The sequence below is a fragment of the Rhinoraja longicauda genome, chromosome 21, assembly GCF_053455715.1.
Source record: "Rhinoraja longicauda isolate Sanriku21f chromosome 21, sRhiLon1.1, whole genome shotgun sequence".
NCBI lineage: Eukaryota > Metazoa > Chordata > Chondrichthyes > Rajiformes > Arhynchobatidae > Rhinoraja > Rhinoraja longicauda.
In genome coordinates this window covers 33,139,245-33,155,277 of record NC_135973.1, presented here as the reverse complement: position 1 = coordinate 33,155,277, position 16,033 = coordinate 33,139,245, and the positions used below count along the sequence as shown (strand labels likewise).

Genomic DNA, 16,033 nt, shown 5'->3' with positions numbered 1-16,033 from the left:
AATAGAGGTGTCCCACAGCAAGTGGATTCCATGCCAACAGAGAAAATAGAGAACATTTCAACCTCATTGAAATGAAGAGCAAACATTCTTGTTAACTTGTGAGAATACATGAACAATAATAGCTTAACAAAAGAGGCATCTAAAAAGGCACCAAGCATCTTTGAGCAGAATCAAATAAAAATGGAATACAAGAAAAGAGTACAAGAGGAAAGGACATCTTACTTCAATTGCCAGTTATGTCTCATTCTCAAAAAAGGACAAATCCAATCTGGCTAATTGCCACCCAATCAATTCACTCACAATCATGAGCAGGCTGTCATCAACAGTGCTATCGAGCAGCAAGTACACACCAACAGCTATTCATTGCTGCCCACTATGAAATTCACCAGAATTACTTGCACATACGCTATAATAAGGTTTGCAGCCAGCAATGGAACAACAACTGAATTCTGGAAGGCAGGCAGGAGTGATTGTCCTTTACATTATGGAACCATTTGACTGAACCCGACATCAAGGTTCCTGGGTAAAACTGAAGTCAATGGGCATTAAAAGGAAAAATTATCTAGTGCTTGGAGTTATAGCCCCCACAAAGAAAGAAGGCCATGGTTGTCAGAAGTCGATCATCCCAGCTCCTGAGCATCACAGCAAGAGTTCCTTGGGGCAGTGGTTTAAGTAACTTATTTAGCAAGCTTTCCTTCCACCATAAGGTTTGAACTGGTGATGCTTACTTGTCCAATTCCATTCAAAACTGTGATGCAAGTAAAGCAATTATGCTTGCATGCATCATGACCTGCGCAACCCTCAAGCATGGGATGATCAGCAGCAAGTACGATTTTCACCACAAATTTGCCAGTTAACAATTACCGCGAACAAGTGTGGCTAACCATCTATCCCCGACATTGATATTGCCAAGTCTCCCACCATCACTGTCCTGGGGTCGATGACTAGAAACTTAACTGGACCAATCATATAAATACCATGACTACAAGAGCAGGTTAAAAGAAAGTCAGCCCTCAGAATGACACACCTCCCAACATCAAGGTCTTTCCACTATTTGCAAGTGCATGCTGCGAATTCGATGGAAAATCTCCTGCATGGATGAGTAATACATCCATGTACTGTGCCACTTCAAAATACACTGCAGTTCCTTCCTACACGGAGAAAGCATGGGCTAAGCATCAGGTGGAGGCAAACCCCACCTTACCCAGGGGAGATGCCTTCCTAGAAAACAGCTCATATCATAATTTTCCATTACACAAAGCTACATCACCTGAGCATGAGTCAAGAAATTAAAGTTGAAAAAAAACATGTCAGTTACTTTCTTTCACCACAAATTCTGAGGGGGCAAATTTTATTCCACATCAGTTATGTGGATTCTGGAGGGCTGTTACCTAAATAGCCACTGCAGAGGTCAGTAAAGCAAAAATCATAGTTAAAATTTCCATACGACAAATGTACATTGAAACATTTTGCTCAATGACACCATGACTATAACTATATTAGTAATATAAACCTATCAGCTGCTGTGACAATTTCTCCTGCATTGATAACACATTTATTGACAGCTAGAATCTCTCAGACTGGAATAGCACTATATACACAAAAAAAAATCAGTTTGCTTTGGCAGGATATTAAATCAAAGGAAAATATTAGCAGAGTAATTTATTTGTTACCCCACATAGTATATAGTTCATACTTCAAGGGTTGTATTTGATTTGCGAGAATCAATCGTTTTCATTCTGAACAAGTCAGCATTGGCATAACCAGATCTGAAACACGTGCCAATCAGATTTCTGGTAGGCAGAAGTATAGAACATTTTTAGCTTTATTACACCCCACAAATTCAACCATCAATATAGCAAATTGAAATTGATAGACACCAAACTAGAAGAGGAATAATTCCATGTACATCCAAGCACATACATTCCAATTTTAAAGCAAAAAACATTCCTATTATTTAAACATTTCTTTAAGCCTGAAGATTGTCAACTCATGGTCAGGAATTTAATAACAGCTGAATGTTGGGGAATAATATTTTGGCAGCTTAAGATTTCTTCAACAGTGCAAAATAATTTTTAATTTCTGTATTTCATGCTTAAAACAAAAAGTACTAAGTACAGTTCTCACACACTAAGCTTGGGAGTACTGAGGTATGGGCAAAGCCAGAATATGCTTAAACACAACAAAAAGTTTGTTTTACAGTTGTTGGTCAAAGTCTTTAGTTACATGATTTTAAAAACAAGCTATATTGTTTTCACATCCAAAAAGAAAAACGTTAATAACCTGTAATTATGAACTTTTTCTGCATTATGTACTTTTTCTAACTCATGTGAGAGTGTGCAAAATCTGAATAGTAATCCACCCGTCAGTGAAGGGAGACAAAAAGGGATGAAATTTACCAGTGCCTCAATTGTGCCAGTACAGCCTTTGGCCAGCTAAGGAAAGAAACGTCAAAGACATTACTTAAACGTGATCCCGAGCTCACTATCCAAGGAGCAGCAGCGACATCCATTCTCCGTATGGATTGAAGATTTGGACAACCTACAGTAGGCACCTCAAAGCACTAGAGTACATCATTCGAGTAACCAATGCATTATTTTCCAATCTGAGTAAAATCTTTTTCTTAGCCATTTCCCCGTTTTTACCCTGAAGTGAAGCAGAGAGAATTGCACAGATATGCTTTTCAAGCTCTACCAACACTGTGAGGCATTAAGAGGTCATTCTCACAAGAACGGAGCCAACGTGGCAGAGATTACGTTTTTATCCACTTTGTTTCCTAACAATTATTATACTTGTTTCCCAAATATAACCCATTTAAGACTCAAATATAAAAGTCACAAAAAACTAAATAAGGGAATGTTTTAGTAGTTAGGGTTATATTTGTCAAATCAAATGAACATCACGGTGGTCTTTGCATTAAAGATGAAATATTACAAAATGGCAAATCTATGGTAATCTTTGGCACATGCATACTCAAATGTGCATGCTTTGGTAATAGAATTTTGACAGCACATCTGTCGGTGCACTCAAACTTGTTGGTAAATCTGCTCATGGATCCTCTGCATATCTAGTCACATCAATGGGGCTGAGAGGAAGGAGGATTTAGAATAAATTACTTTTATAATTATTAGTGTTTGAATTGGTGTTTCTAGAGGATGAATTTTATTTTAATTTACAAATGTAAGTTATTATTACTACTTAGAGAGGAATGCAATTGCACTTCAACAAGCTTTTCTCAATCGCTTTAGGGTGGAGATCCTTTGGTCTATTTACTTAGTAGAGTTTTGTTGTACAAGCCACTGGAACAATACAAGGCTTCACAAATCAGATTACAACCAGCAAGTTCAAAATCAATTTTGGACAAGGTAGTGAAGCATCTAGATAATAAGTATTGGTGGCGACCTTACTGATTCAAATATTGGCCCAAAACATGGGATTCCAAATTGAAGTCAAAATCCATAAAGCACCCTTCAAAAAAAAGACACTGAACTTTGCTTGAATTAAGTGTATAAATAAAGTTATTTCTACCAATAAAATTCCTTCTCCCCTGAGATGCTGCCTGACCTGCTGAGTTACTCCAGCATTTTGTGAAATAAATAAAATTTAGGAAGTGAATAAATATTTCAATTTTAAACATTCTGAATTGCCAGTATGAACAACCAAGCCTGTTAGCAGTATATTTGATAACTGTGAAGAAATTCTGCTATCTTTGTAATGTTTACTCTAATATTTTACCCTATAATACCAAGTGAAAGGGTAAAACACCCAAGTAAATTTACAGATTAAAAATAATTATCGCCGGGGAGGCACATGCACATGTACATTTTTATTTTCAAGTAGTTTAATATTTTCTATCCTCAAGCAGATCAGGTCCACTAATTATAGTTAAGTGCAATATTTTTGACTTGGGCTATTCTGGATGTAGTCTACAGGGGGTCCCCCAGGATAAGGGAAACCTTACTTGCAGAAAATAGATTAAAAAAATTGATGGGTGAAAGGTGTAAATTTTTCAAGAGAGTATTAAAAATAATAAAATGTTTGATATATTCATTAACACTGAACGCACTGCCAGAGGAGGTGATGGAGGCAGATATGATAGTTTTTAGATAGGAACATGAATATGCAAGGTTATGGAGGGATATGGATCACATGCAGGCAGATATATCAGTTTATTTTGGCACTATGATAGACACAGATATTGTGGGCCAAAGAGCTTGCTCCTGTGCCTTACCTTTCTATGTTCTAATTGAGCTATTCCATCAGTTTAATCAGATTGAGATACACCATCAGTTTAATTATGGGATGTGTTAAGGTTCTAGGAAGTAAAAACAGAGAAATGCAATATGGAAAATGGAGGTTTCCAATTTACAAAAATGTAGGCGTACAGTCAGTTCTCATTAACGGAACCCTTACATAACCCATGACGACTTGCATTTGGATTTCCAGAAAGTATTCAAAAAGATACTACATAAAAAGGTTACTTCATAAGAACACACAAGATTGTGGATAATATAAATTGGTGTGACTCACAGAAAGCAGAGCTGGGATAAATAGACATTTTCCAATTGACAATCAGGAGCTAATGCGGTAGCACAAGGATCAATGCTGAGGCTCCTAGTAAGAGCCTCCTACTGCTAATAATCTACATTAGTCACGTAAAAAGAGACCAAGAGTACTGCAGCCAAATTTACTATTGACAAATAGTTGATAAAAACTACGAGAAGAGCCAGGAGTCTGAAGGAATACAGGTTAGCTGAGCCGGCAAAACATTGTAGATAGAGTGTAATGTGGAAACTGAGAGGTTATACTCTTTGTGAGAAACTGTAAGATGCTAATTCTCATTTGTGTGGAGTAAAACCACAAAATGTTGCAGTATGTATCGACCTGGGAATCCTAGTACATGAAATGTAAAAGACTAGCAAGTAAGTTGAGCAAGTGATAACGAAGGGTAATGAAACTATGATATTTAATGCAAGGAACATTTTCATATAACTTTACAGAATACACCTGGAGCATCGCATAGTCTTGATCTTCATAAGATCACCCTGCTATTGGAAAGATGTTAAGCTGGAAAGAGTGCAGAGAAGATTCGAGAATATCGCCAGGATATGAGGGCCAGAGCTATAGGGAGAGATTGGACAGGCTGGCACTGTATTCCTTGGAGCTTGAGGATGAGAGGTGATCTTATAGAGATGTGTAAGATCATGAGGGGAATAGATTAGGTAAAATACTGTGCATCTACCCTAAGTTGGGGAATGAGGGCATAAGTTTAAGTTGAAGGGAAAGATTTAACAGGATTATGAGTGGCAACTTTCTCCCCACAAAGAGGGTGGTGGGTATATAGAATGAGCTGCCGGAAGAGGTAGTTGAGGCAGAAATTATAACAATATTTAAAAGACATTTGGACAGGTACAGGAAAGGTTTATAGGGATATGTGTTGAATTTTTATCCATAAAATTCTGAAATTACAACACATTCAAATGCCGATAATGTAATCTTTCAAATTCTTAACCAATATGCATCCACATACATGCTGATGCATTGGGCTCGATTTGTCAGTTATTTACATTATTACAGATGCTTCACATCCAGAAAAAATGGCTTCCATTTTATTTACTGTCATCCCACTTTTGCCATTTTCCTATTTTCTGTTTGAACTTGTCATTTTGCCATTTAAATGTTATAGATTAAGATTTTAAGATCAATTTATTGTCACATGTACCAATTCAGGTACAGTGAAATTTGAGTTATAGGTTATGTTGCCATAACCTAAATAATATCCGTTATCACCCAAGGTTCTGAAACGGATGGCTACAGATATAATTAATGTATTAAAGACGCCCAACAAAATTCTCTTCATTATGGAATGATTCCAGTAGATGGAAATCTATCAATTGCGAGAAGCAACAAAAATAACAAATTATGGTTTAGTTAGGTTAACTATTTTTTTGGAAAAGACTCCACTAATTCAGAGCAATTAATAAAATCACAATACATTTATAGACAGTCAACGGTTTCATGAAAGAGAAATCACGTATGACAAAACTTATTAGTTTCTGGGATTTTGTACAGGGATAATAGATTTTCATTTGACATTTGCTCAGGTGCCACTTTAATTGCGCTGCACAGAAGTGCACACATTTTTAAGCACACAATTCTAAATCACATTGTGGACCACTTGTGCAGGGAAACCTCAAATTTTCTGAAGTGTTCTCGGCTGTCATTCAAGCTGTGCTATACAATGTAGTCCAACAGTACAGTTAGTAGATTAAACCTGCCATTTAACTCCATTCACTTCAATTTTGGGAGGCAGGTTTCATGTAAATTTACCTGTTTAGAAGTGACTGGATTTTTAATTTCATTTTCTGGCTCAGTCTGTATATTAATGGGTGCCACGATGATCAGTTCAAGCCACTCAGCTACCTTTAATCTTTATAATGATTTAACAAAATGGCAAAATGGCACATATCAGTGTTGCTGATATAGAGCTTAACAAGAAAATTGGCTACTTAGAGAACAGAAGAACTCTGCAAAGGAATATCAAGGTTAAACAAGTGAGCAAGATAGAACCCAGAGTTTATAGAGCTATACAGCATAGAAACAGGACCTTTGGCCCAATTCATCAATGCCAACCAAGTTGCTTAACCAAGCTAGTCCCATTTCCCTACGCCTGGCCCATATTCCGCAAAGCCTTTTCTATCCATTTAGCTGTTCAACTGTCTTTTAAAATGCCTTATAATTGTACATCCACCATCATTTCCTCTGGCAGCTCATTCCATTTTCCCAGCCTCTGTGTGACAAGGTAGCTCCTCATATCCCTAATGAATCTTTCCTCTCTCATCTTTACCGTATGTCCTCTAGATTTAGTCTCACCTACCCTGGGCAAGAGACTGTGGCTATTCACCTTATCTATGCCCTTCATCACTTTATAAATTTCTCCAAGTTTATCGCTCAGCCTCCCATGATCCAGGATAAAGAGACCCAGACTATCCAGCCTCTATTACAAATGAAACCTTCCAAGTCTGTTAATATCTTCGTAAATCTTTTTGCATCCTTTCCAATGTAAATTCCATCCTTCCTCTATCAGGACTACCAGAATTGTAACCAATACTCCACATGTGGCCTTGCCAATGTCTTGTATAGCTGAATTATGATGTCCCAGCTCCTGTACTCAATGCGTAGAAAGGATGCTGGTTCATACTGTGTCTGAAGAAGGATGCCGACCCAAAAAATCACCCATCCTTTTTCTCCAGAGATCCTTTTCTGCCTGACCCGCTGAGTTACTCCAGCACTTTGTGTCTATCTCCAGTACTCAATACCCTGACTGATGAAGGCACGTGTGCCAAATGCCTTCAGCGCCCTTTCTACTTGTGTTGCCACTTTCATGGAACCATGCACCAGGGTTCAACAACACTTCCCAAGTCTCAACCATTTACCATTCAAGTCCTGCTCTGATTTGACCTATCAAAATGCAACACGTTATTTATCCAAATTAAACCTCTTCTGCCATTCCTCTGTCCATTGGATCCATTGATCAAGATCGCACTGTAATCTTAGATAACCTTCTTTATTGTCAACCACACCACCAATTATAATGCCACCTGCAAACTTACTAACCTGCCACTTACATTCACACCCAAATTGTTCATATAAATAACAAACAACAGTGGACGTGGCACCGATCCCTGTGACACACCATTTCTTTCAGGTCTTCAAGCCTCTACCACCTTTCTGTTTCCTAAAAGTCAACTTTGCATCGAATTGGCCAGTTCTCCCGGGATCCCATGTGAATTCACCTTCCTGACCAGCCTTACCAAAAGGTCAACTTATTTACATCAGCGAAACCAAGCGTAGGCTCGGCGATCGCTTCGCTCAACACCTGCGCTCGGTCCGCATTGACCAAACTGATCTCACGGTGGCCGAGCACTTCAACTCCCCCTCCCATTCCCAGTCTGACCTTTCTGTCATGGGCCTCCTCCTGTGCCATAGTGAGGCCCACCGGAAATTGGAGGAACAGCACCTCATATTTCGCCTGGGCAGCTTGCAGCCCAGTGGTATGAACATCGACTTCTCCAACTTTAGATAGTTCCTCTGTCCCTCTCTTCCCCTCCTCCTTCCCAGATCTCCCTCTATCTTCCTGTCTCCACCTATATCCTTCCTTTGTCCCGCCCCCCTGACATCAGTCTGAAGAAGGGTCTCGACCCGAAACGTCACCCATTCCTTCTCTCCCGAGATGCTGCCTGACCTGCTGAGTTACTCCAGCATTTTGTGAATAAATACCTTCGATTTGTACCAGCATCTGCAGTTATTTTCTTATACTGCTTGCTAAAGTAAAGTTGATGTGAGATGTGATGTCCCGCACAGAAAGGAACGGTGACTATCCCTAATCAGCCCTTGCCTTTGTATGCATGTATGTATGTATGTAGATCCTATCTCAGAATCCCATCGAATAACTTACTTACCAGTGAAGTTTGGCACACTGGTCTGTAGTTCCTGTAGCTTTTCCTAAATAGAGGTACAAAGTTGGCATTGGAATTGAGAAAAATATGAAGTTATGAAAACCTGAAATATAAGAAACTAATGAGAAACCTACAATGAGATGGAATGGAGGGATCTGTGGATTGATGGTGCAATTAACACTGAAAATTAATATTTCAGTAGGTGTGAACAGCAATCAGGAAATCCAACGGAATAAAACCAGGTAATGCTGTAAATATTTAACAGTGGGGAAAGAAAACATTTTACTTCACGGATTTCTTACAATATAAATCTGAAATTTTTGTTTCAGATTTCATCCGTTTAGTGTGTTTGACAGTGCAAATTTAGACAGGCACACTAAGTCTGTGGCATACATTAAGTACCCATTTATGCTGACATTTTATACTCCCAACATGTGCATTCTCCCCAGACTCTACCCCTCACTCACAGACAGGCAAAGAACATCCATGTAGTTACACATGCAAAATCCACACACACAGACCCAGAAGTCAGGACTGAGTCTGGGTCACTTGAACTTTGGGATAAAACTCGACGAGTTGTGTCACTGCTGTATATGGTGCACTGACTTTTATTGTAGGTGACATGCGAGTTCAAGGGTCAGTCTTGCTGCAACTGTACAAAGAGTTGATGAAACTCCACCTGGTGTACTCTGCACATTTTTGATATTTCTATCTAAGCAAGGATATATTTGCCTTAGAGGTGGTGCATTGTAAATTCATTAGATGAATTCAGGATAAAAGATTCTCCAAAGTGGAGAAGGGGGCATTTCTTAAAGGTTTAGGAGTGACTTTATTGCAACATACACGGTTCCGAGAGGAAAGTTGACTCTTTGGAATGAGGAATCCACAAGTCATTGATTCAGGAAGCTTACATCAGTCAATTAGGTCAGTCTAGAAAAGTTATTTACTCACAGGCAGTGAATCTTTCAAATTCTCCAGCATACAGTGCTGCTCATAGACATCAAGTACATTCATTCAGAGATCAACAGATTTGCAGACACTCAAAGAATTACGGGTCAATGTAGTTGTTAAGGAATGTAGAACATCCAATATCTCACTGAGTGCTAAAATATAATCATACATTTACATGTGTCCATCTACCTATGCCTACCACATTATGAATGCACCCCCCCCCCCCCCCCCCCCCCTTCCACCTACTATCCGTCCTTTGGCCTCAGAACTCATGACTCTTCTCTCCTTGGCTCACATCTCTGGCCATCGTTCACCCATTTGCCAATCAACTCCCATTACCTGTATCCACCCTAACACTTGCCAGGCTTTGTCCCACCCCCACTCTCTTCCAGCAACCTCACGCCCCTCCCCTACTACAATCAGTCTGAAGGGTCGCAATCCAAAACAGAGCTTATCCATGTTCTCCGCAGATGCTGCCCAACTTGTTGAGTTACTCCAACATTGTGTTGTTTTGCTCAAGATATCAGCATCTGCAATTTTTTTGTGTTCACACAACACCAGACTTAGTATAAAAGTGAAATATTGGGAATGTTGCTAAAATTTCAGCTTGAATCATATGATGGCCGGGAACACGACATCTTGCAACTTAAACAGTATTTTCATCCCACGCTCACTACATGAGATAGTTCTACCAGGCACAAGGACATGCAACACATTTCAACATTCACTGAAAAGCAATCACTTCATAGCTAGTTTTGTAGTTACTGCTCCAGTTAAATTGAATCTTGGTTTATTTTATGATCTGAGCATTCCTTAGGTTCCTTTGATTCACATGTGCCCCCCAACCAAGTTTCCCCGTTTGTCTCCCGAGGAGATTCTTATCGAATTAATCTTTTCATGCTCATCCACCATTTATTCATGTTCGTAAGTATAGGAGTAGAATTAGGCCTTTCGGCCCATCATTCAATCATGGCTAATCTATCTCTCCCTCTTAACCCCATTATCCTGCCTTCTCCCCATAACACCCCTGACTTATGGGTAAAATGCAACAGTCACAAGTTGGCCCATCTAAAATCTCATACGACTCATGGACTGCCCTTGAGCAATGACAATCTTCTACCTCTCAGAAAAATTATAGGGCGCATGATTTGGACTATAGTCCCATTTCACCATGTTACCACTTAACCAAGCAACTTGGGTGTGGAAGTGATGTTATGTTTTTCAAATGCTCCATTTTCCCTCTATCCTGATAGGAAGCTGTTCAGTCATCATAATGCTCAATCCGATCTTACTTTCAAGGTGCACATGTCACAACTCTGAGGGTAGAAAAGGGACAACCTAATATTTCAGCACCAAACCTGAAAGTGATCCAAATAGCAAATCCAGCCAACCAAGAAGACATCCAAGTCCTGCAGTAGACCCAAAGAATGCATGCCACTACACGAAGATGTTGACGGGAAATTTTCAGAACACCCCTGTTATTTTTCAGCAATAGCTCAAAAAGATTTAGCCATTACAATTGCAATTGTAATGACCTTGTGCAAAAAATTGCCGTCATGATTTCCTAAAACAGTAGCTGGTCTTTAGCACCTATTCAGCTGTGAAATGCTGTAGAAAATGCTGAGGCCATGAAAAATATTATTCATATATAAATTTGTTCTTTCATTATCACCTGGTAACTGAAATAGAAGACGAATTGCACTTGCAAAATATAGCATCAAAAGTATGAGAAGTTTGTCGTATGCAGACTTAGCACTCTGTAATTTACAACATCACGTGTGTAAATGAAGACCACAAGTGTTTTCACAGGAATAGAAGATGGAGTTATTTCCTGTAAATAGACCAAGACAGCAAGTGTCACAAGGGAAGTATGCCTGTAGTTGAATAATTTGAACATTTCTGAAAAAATGTAATATGAATTTATGGATTACTTAACTTTTCGCCCAAAATTATTCCTAGTTTCATTTTGCACCATCCACCAGTTAGGGAAGTTCTTTACCAAGATATATTTTTTGATCTTCAAGATTAAATTATTCTCCTTTTAATTTGCCCTGCAACCCTCATTCCAGAGGGACTGCAGAATCTTTAACTGCATGGGTGATTTCATTTCAGTTAGAGATAGAAGATCCTCATGAATAATACTTAGTAGATTCTTTGAATGATATCCATAATGGTACTGTTGTATTGTATTTAACTGTTCTCAATGCAATGCCTTCAATTGAGACCTTTATTCTCCGTGTGATTGGTACTCCATCACCCACAGTGTTACTTCAGAAATGCAAATTCAATAATTGTGATTCAGTTGTTCAACAACAGATAATGGTTGGCTAGAGCATGTTTGTGCAAAGAAATGCTTAAAATTGAATAAGGAATCATTTTAATGGAGTGAACATGTTTACTCAACAATACCACGCTGTTATTTAATTATAAAGTTGTTAGACAGCTAATAAATAATGACAAATTTTTATTTAGAAATGTTGTTGAAAGTCTAAATCTCCAAAAGTAAACAACATCTTTGGCTCAATCAAAACTATCTATCAATCAAAAGGCTTGGATAGAGTGGATATGGAGAGGATGTTTCCACTAGAGGGAAAATCTAGGACTAGAGGTTGTAGCCACAGAAATAAAGGACGTTTCTTTAAGAAGAGGAGGAATTTCTTTAGTCAGAGAGTGGCGCATCTGTGGAATTATTTGCCACAGAAGGCTGTGGAGGCCACTAATGGATATTTTTAAGGCAGAGATAGATAAGATTCTTGATTAGTGTCAGGGGTTATGGGGAGAAGGCAGGAAAATGGGGTTAGAGGGAGAGATAGATCAGCCATGATTGAATGGCAGAGCAGACTTGATGGACCGAATGGCCTAATTCTGCTCCTATCACTTATGACATTCTTGTTCTAACTATTGAATTTGGTACATCCAGGAACATTGGTCATCAGTCTCTGACCTATGTGCACTGTTACAACTCCATAGGTTAAACAATACTGCAACAAACTTACATTTAATTTCAATAAAAGAGGGAAAAGTCACTGGTTGCCTAGAATATAGGTCCAAACAGATAGCAATGGTCATCAATACAAAGAAACAGATAAAATTGAGATGGCATATCAATATTGTGACTTTCATGAATGCCTGCTATCGCTGCTTGGATATAATTGAACAATAGTATTCATTGCTTGGGATATTTATTTTGAAACTTAACATACTTATTAGTCTCTGATAACAGTGCAAATTTTATGCAGCATTGAATTGACATGGAGAAATATGATGTAACAGAACAGAGTGCAATGAGGTAGTTTTCTGGGAAAAGATGATGCAGAGATTGAAATAAGAATTTCACAATGCGAGATGGAGTAAGGCATGGCCTTCAGTGGCAGAGCTCAGTAAGTCATGGAACCCAAGATAAAGAAAGAATTAAGGTTAGAGGAAGCTACAGCACAACATAACAATTAAGCACGAGGACATTTCACTAGTGATTTTGTAAGATCATAAGAAAGATACGAGTAAGAAAGGTCAAGGGACACAAACAAAACAAAAAAGACATATTACATATACACATGTGTATTTGACGGAGGGTAATTTCACCCACCAATCTCTCAATGAATGCACCACCCATATTAGAACACACCTTCTTTGATTTGGTGCATAGTTTCCAAATATTAATGCCAAATACGACCATGCATTATATCTTGCATTTTTACCTGACATGGCACCTATCCACCACGTTCTCCAGAGATGCTGCCTTACCCGCTAAGTTACTCCAGCGCTTTGTGTTCTCCCCCCCCCCCCCCAAAGTATCTATTCTTAACTACATGAAATGATTCAAGCCCCCTCCCTTTCATTTTGCAAGCCAACATCTATTAGTTAGATATTACTGAAAGTGGTTCAAGCAACAATCTTTTATTAATTAACCAATTATTTTGGCTACAGCCTGCTTACCTACTGCTGGGAATTAATAATATTATTTAAGAGATTCAACTCAGTCAATACACAAAACATTATATACCGTGAGAGAGAGCGAAGTCAGATTTATGGTTAAAATGAAGTCACTGCTTGATTTTTTAAATGTTACACTTAATCTATGGAATTGATACAAACATTATATCTTGCATTTCTGTTCCCACTGGGCTCCTTATATTCATCATGTGATTACAACAGTATTCGCAGTAGTTTATCTTTATCAGTGTTCAATTATAACTTTCTTTCCATGCATGTGCAATTTCGGAGAAAACAAGAATATTTAAGTTCTATACTTTCTTAAAATTTATAATTTTGTATTAGCATTATATTTGTAATTTGATGCACCAATATTAGTCCTAATCAACAAAGCACTTATTGTAAATTATGTACAGCATTAAACTATTTACTGACTGGTATTTAAACTACTAACAGATGCTGATGTTGTACTTGTTGAAAGCAATAGCTCTTTCCATTGTCGTATCAGGCACTAGGCACAGCGTGGATCAGATACATCAGAATAAAGCTTTTCTCCTCTGGCCCTTATCCTCAATTTCAGAAAACAACTGTAAGAATGTTTTCTCGACATAGCCAAGTATAGAATTGCTGCCAATTTAGTATACCAGCAATGATTTGCCAGTAACTTAGTATTGACTAAAGGACTGGTGTTGCACCAGTAAAGCAGAGTTTGGTCAAGTGCAAATACCTGAGAATTAAACAGATAATTGAGCTCATAAAAATATTTTTCTGAATGTAATTCAGAATTCTTCAATTCTTCTCATCACCAAAATGATGTAGAGAAGCTAACTTTTAGCTTCTTCAGCATATCTGCAAGTGAGAATTAGTATTCAAATAACAGTCATGACTTGAACTTAAATAAAAAAGGAAAATGCACTAATTAGTCTCCTAACTAGCTGCACATGTTCAGGTAGTAAAATAGCAATGTAATCCTATTATGTTATTGACCAAAGACACCCAGGGCATTTTACTGAAATCTGAAGCTCCTGTAAAAGTAAAGTCTTAGAAAATATACATACTCAGGAATTGGACCATTATCTCATGTCAATTTTACATTTATATATTACAACTTAAAACCTTTAGATACTTAAAATGAATGTAAAGTACCATGCAACTTGGGTCACAGTTTGTTTCTATGGGCTTGCCTCAACATGTTCCCAATTGGGTATTTCAGTATAGTTCTGACAACACTCCTGCTCAAGTAGAAGTGCTGCTTTTCAAACAAAATGTATTGGCTTTTAAAGAGAAAGTCAGGGGCGAGAAAAATGTTCAAGGGACCAAATATTTATTGCTCACCACAAAAATAAAAAATCTTGGTGGTTATGATATTGCAGACCTTGTTGAGCACAAACTGTCTGTCGCAATTTGTTCAACAGTGACTACAACTCACACGAAGGCCGAGACATTTGTAAGAAATTTAATGAAAAACATTAAAAATCCAGCAATTTTATATGGGAGTAAATAATTTGCTGAAATTTCTACAGTAAATTGACTCAATATACATGAACATGTACCTTGATTTCAAGTTCTTTAAAAATAGTAAATCATTAACAAAGCTTCTATGTTTGAGATGTATAACGTTTGTATTATGAATGGGAGCAGTTGATAATCCCAAAAAACTCTCAAATGTAGGCAGGTGTGGCCAGGTAGCACCCTGCTCCTAAATAAACCACTCAACATTGCCTTATTTTTCCACAACTTCAACATGTACCTTATTTTTAGAAGTGAGTGCATGCATGACTATTGTTTACATCTACTATGGATTAGGATCATGAAAATTAACCGAACAAAAATCATCTCCTTAACAAAAATCAGACTTGAAATCAATCATTTTCCTTTCTAGCCTTACAACTTTTGCTGGAAAACATGCAATCTCTTTGTTTTTATCTGGGGAAAGTAATGGCACATACCATCTCTTTTTTTCCATCCACTTGATTTCAAGCAAAACATTAACTCAGTGTTTCACTATAGAGCACCAACCATATTTAAATATCCAGCACCGAAGAAAAGTTGTCCGACAGATCTTAAATAAAAATGCAACGTCTTAGTTGTTCACAGAGTTAACTTCGACAGACTTAGATCAATTGTTACAAACTGTCATTGTTGCCATTTCTGTATAATATAATGTCGGTAGATACGAAATATGAAAAACAAGAACTTACAATAATGCGAGTGCAATTAAGGCATCGTCCCGTTTGACAGAAGAGCGAACAAAACACCGATGTTGCTGAGTTTTAGCGGTAGCAGGGTTAGAGTCAGAGGTTGTACGCAGGCACTGGAACAACGACGGGCTTCCCTTCGCCCACTTTAGTCGTCCCAGAGAGAGCAAAGGCTAAGCCAGCAGTAGGCCTTCTTACGACATCACGGTCGATAACCCCGATCCTTTTGGGGACATGCCTTTCAAACCGCCATTAACAGATGGGAAAACTACGATTTCGAGAAATGTATGGATGAAAACACCCAGCGTTCCGCAGATAATTTGAGGAGACAGAAACTTCCCCTCATCACTTCCTACTGCGCCGGGCAGCAGCTTTTTCGCCTGCGCATTACCTCATCAAACGTCAGACAACAGTGACGCAGGAGGCAGGCGGCGCTGGTGCCGGGGAAAGGAAAGTGAAAACAGCCGCCTTATGTTCACAGCGACGCGGAAC

At 38.3% G+C, this 16,033-nt stretch overlaps 1 protein-coding gene across 1 annotated transcript in view; it reads right to left on the bottom strand.

Annotated features, from left to right (window-relative positions):
* The window catches only part of dcun1d3 (defective in cullin neddylation 1 domain containing 3), a 33,635-nt gene extending 17,674 nt beyond the window's left edge, over window positions 1-15,961 (bottom strand). The window contains exon 1 of the mRNA XM_078418292.1: window positions 15,545-15,961. The gene's annotated coding sequence lies outside the window, so the exon portion shown is untranslated. The remainder of the gene's footprint in view (window positions 1-15,544) is intronic.
* Between the last annotated feature and the right edge of the window lie 72 nt (window positions 15,962-16,033).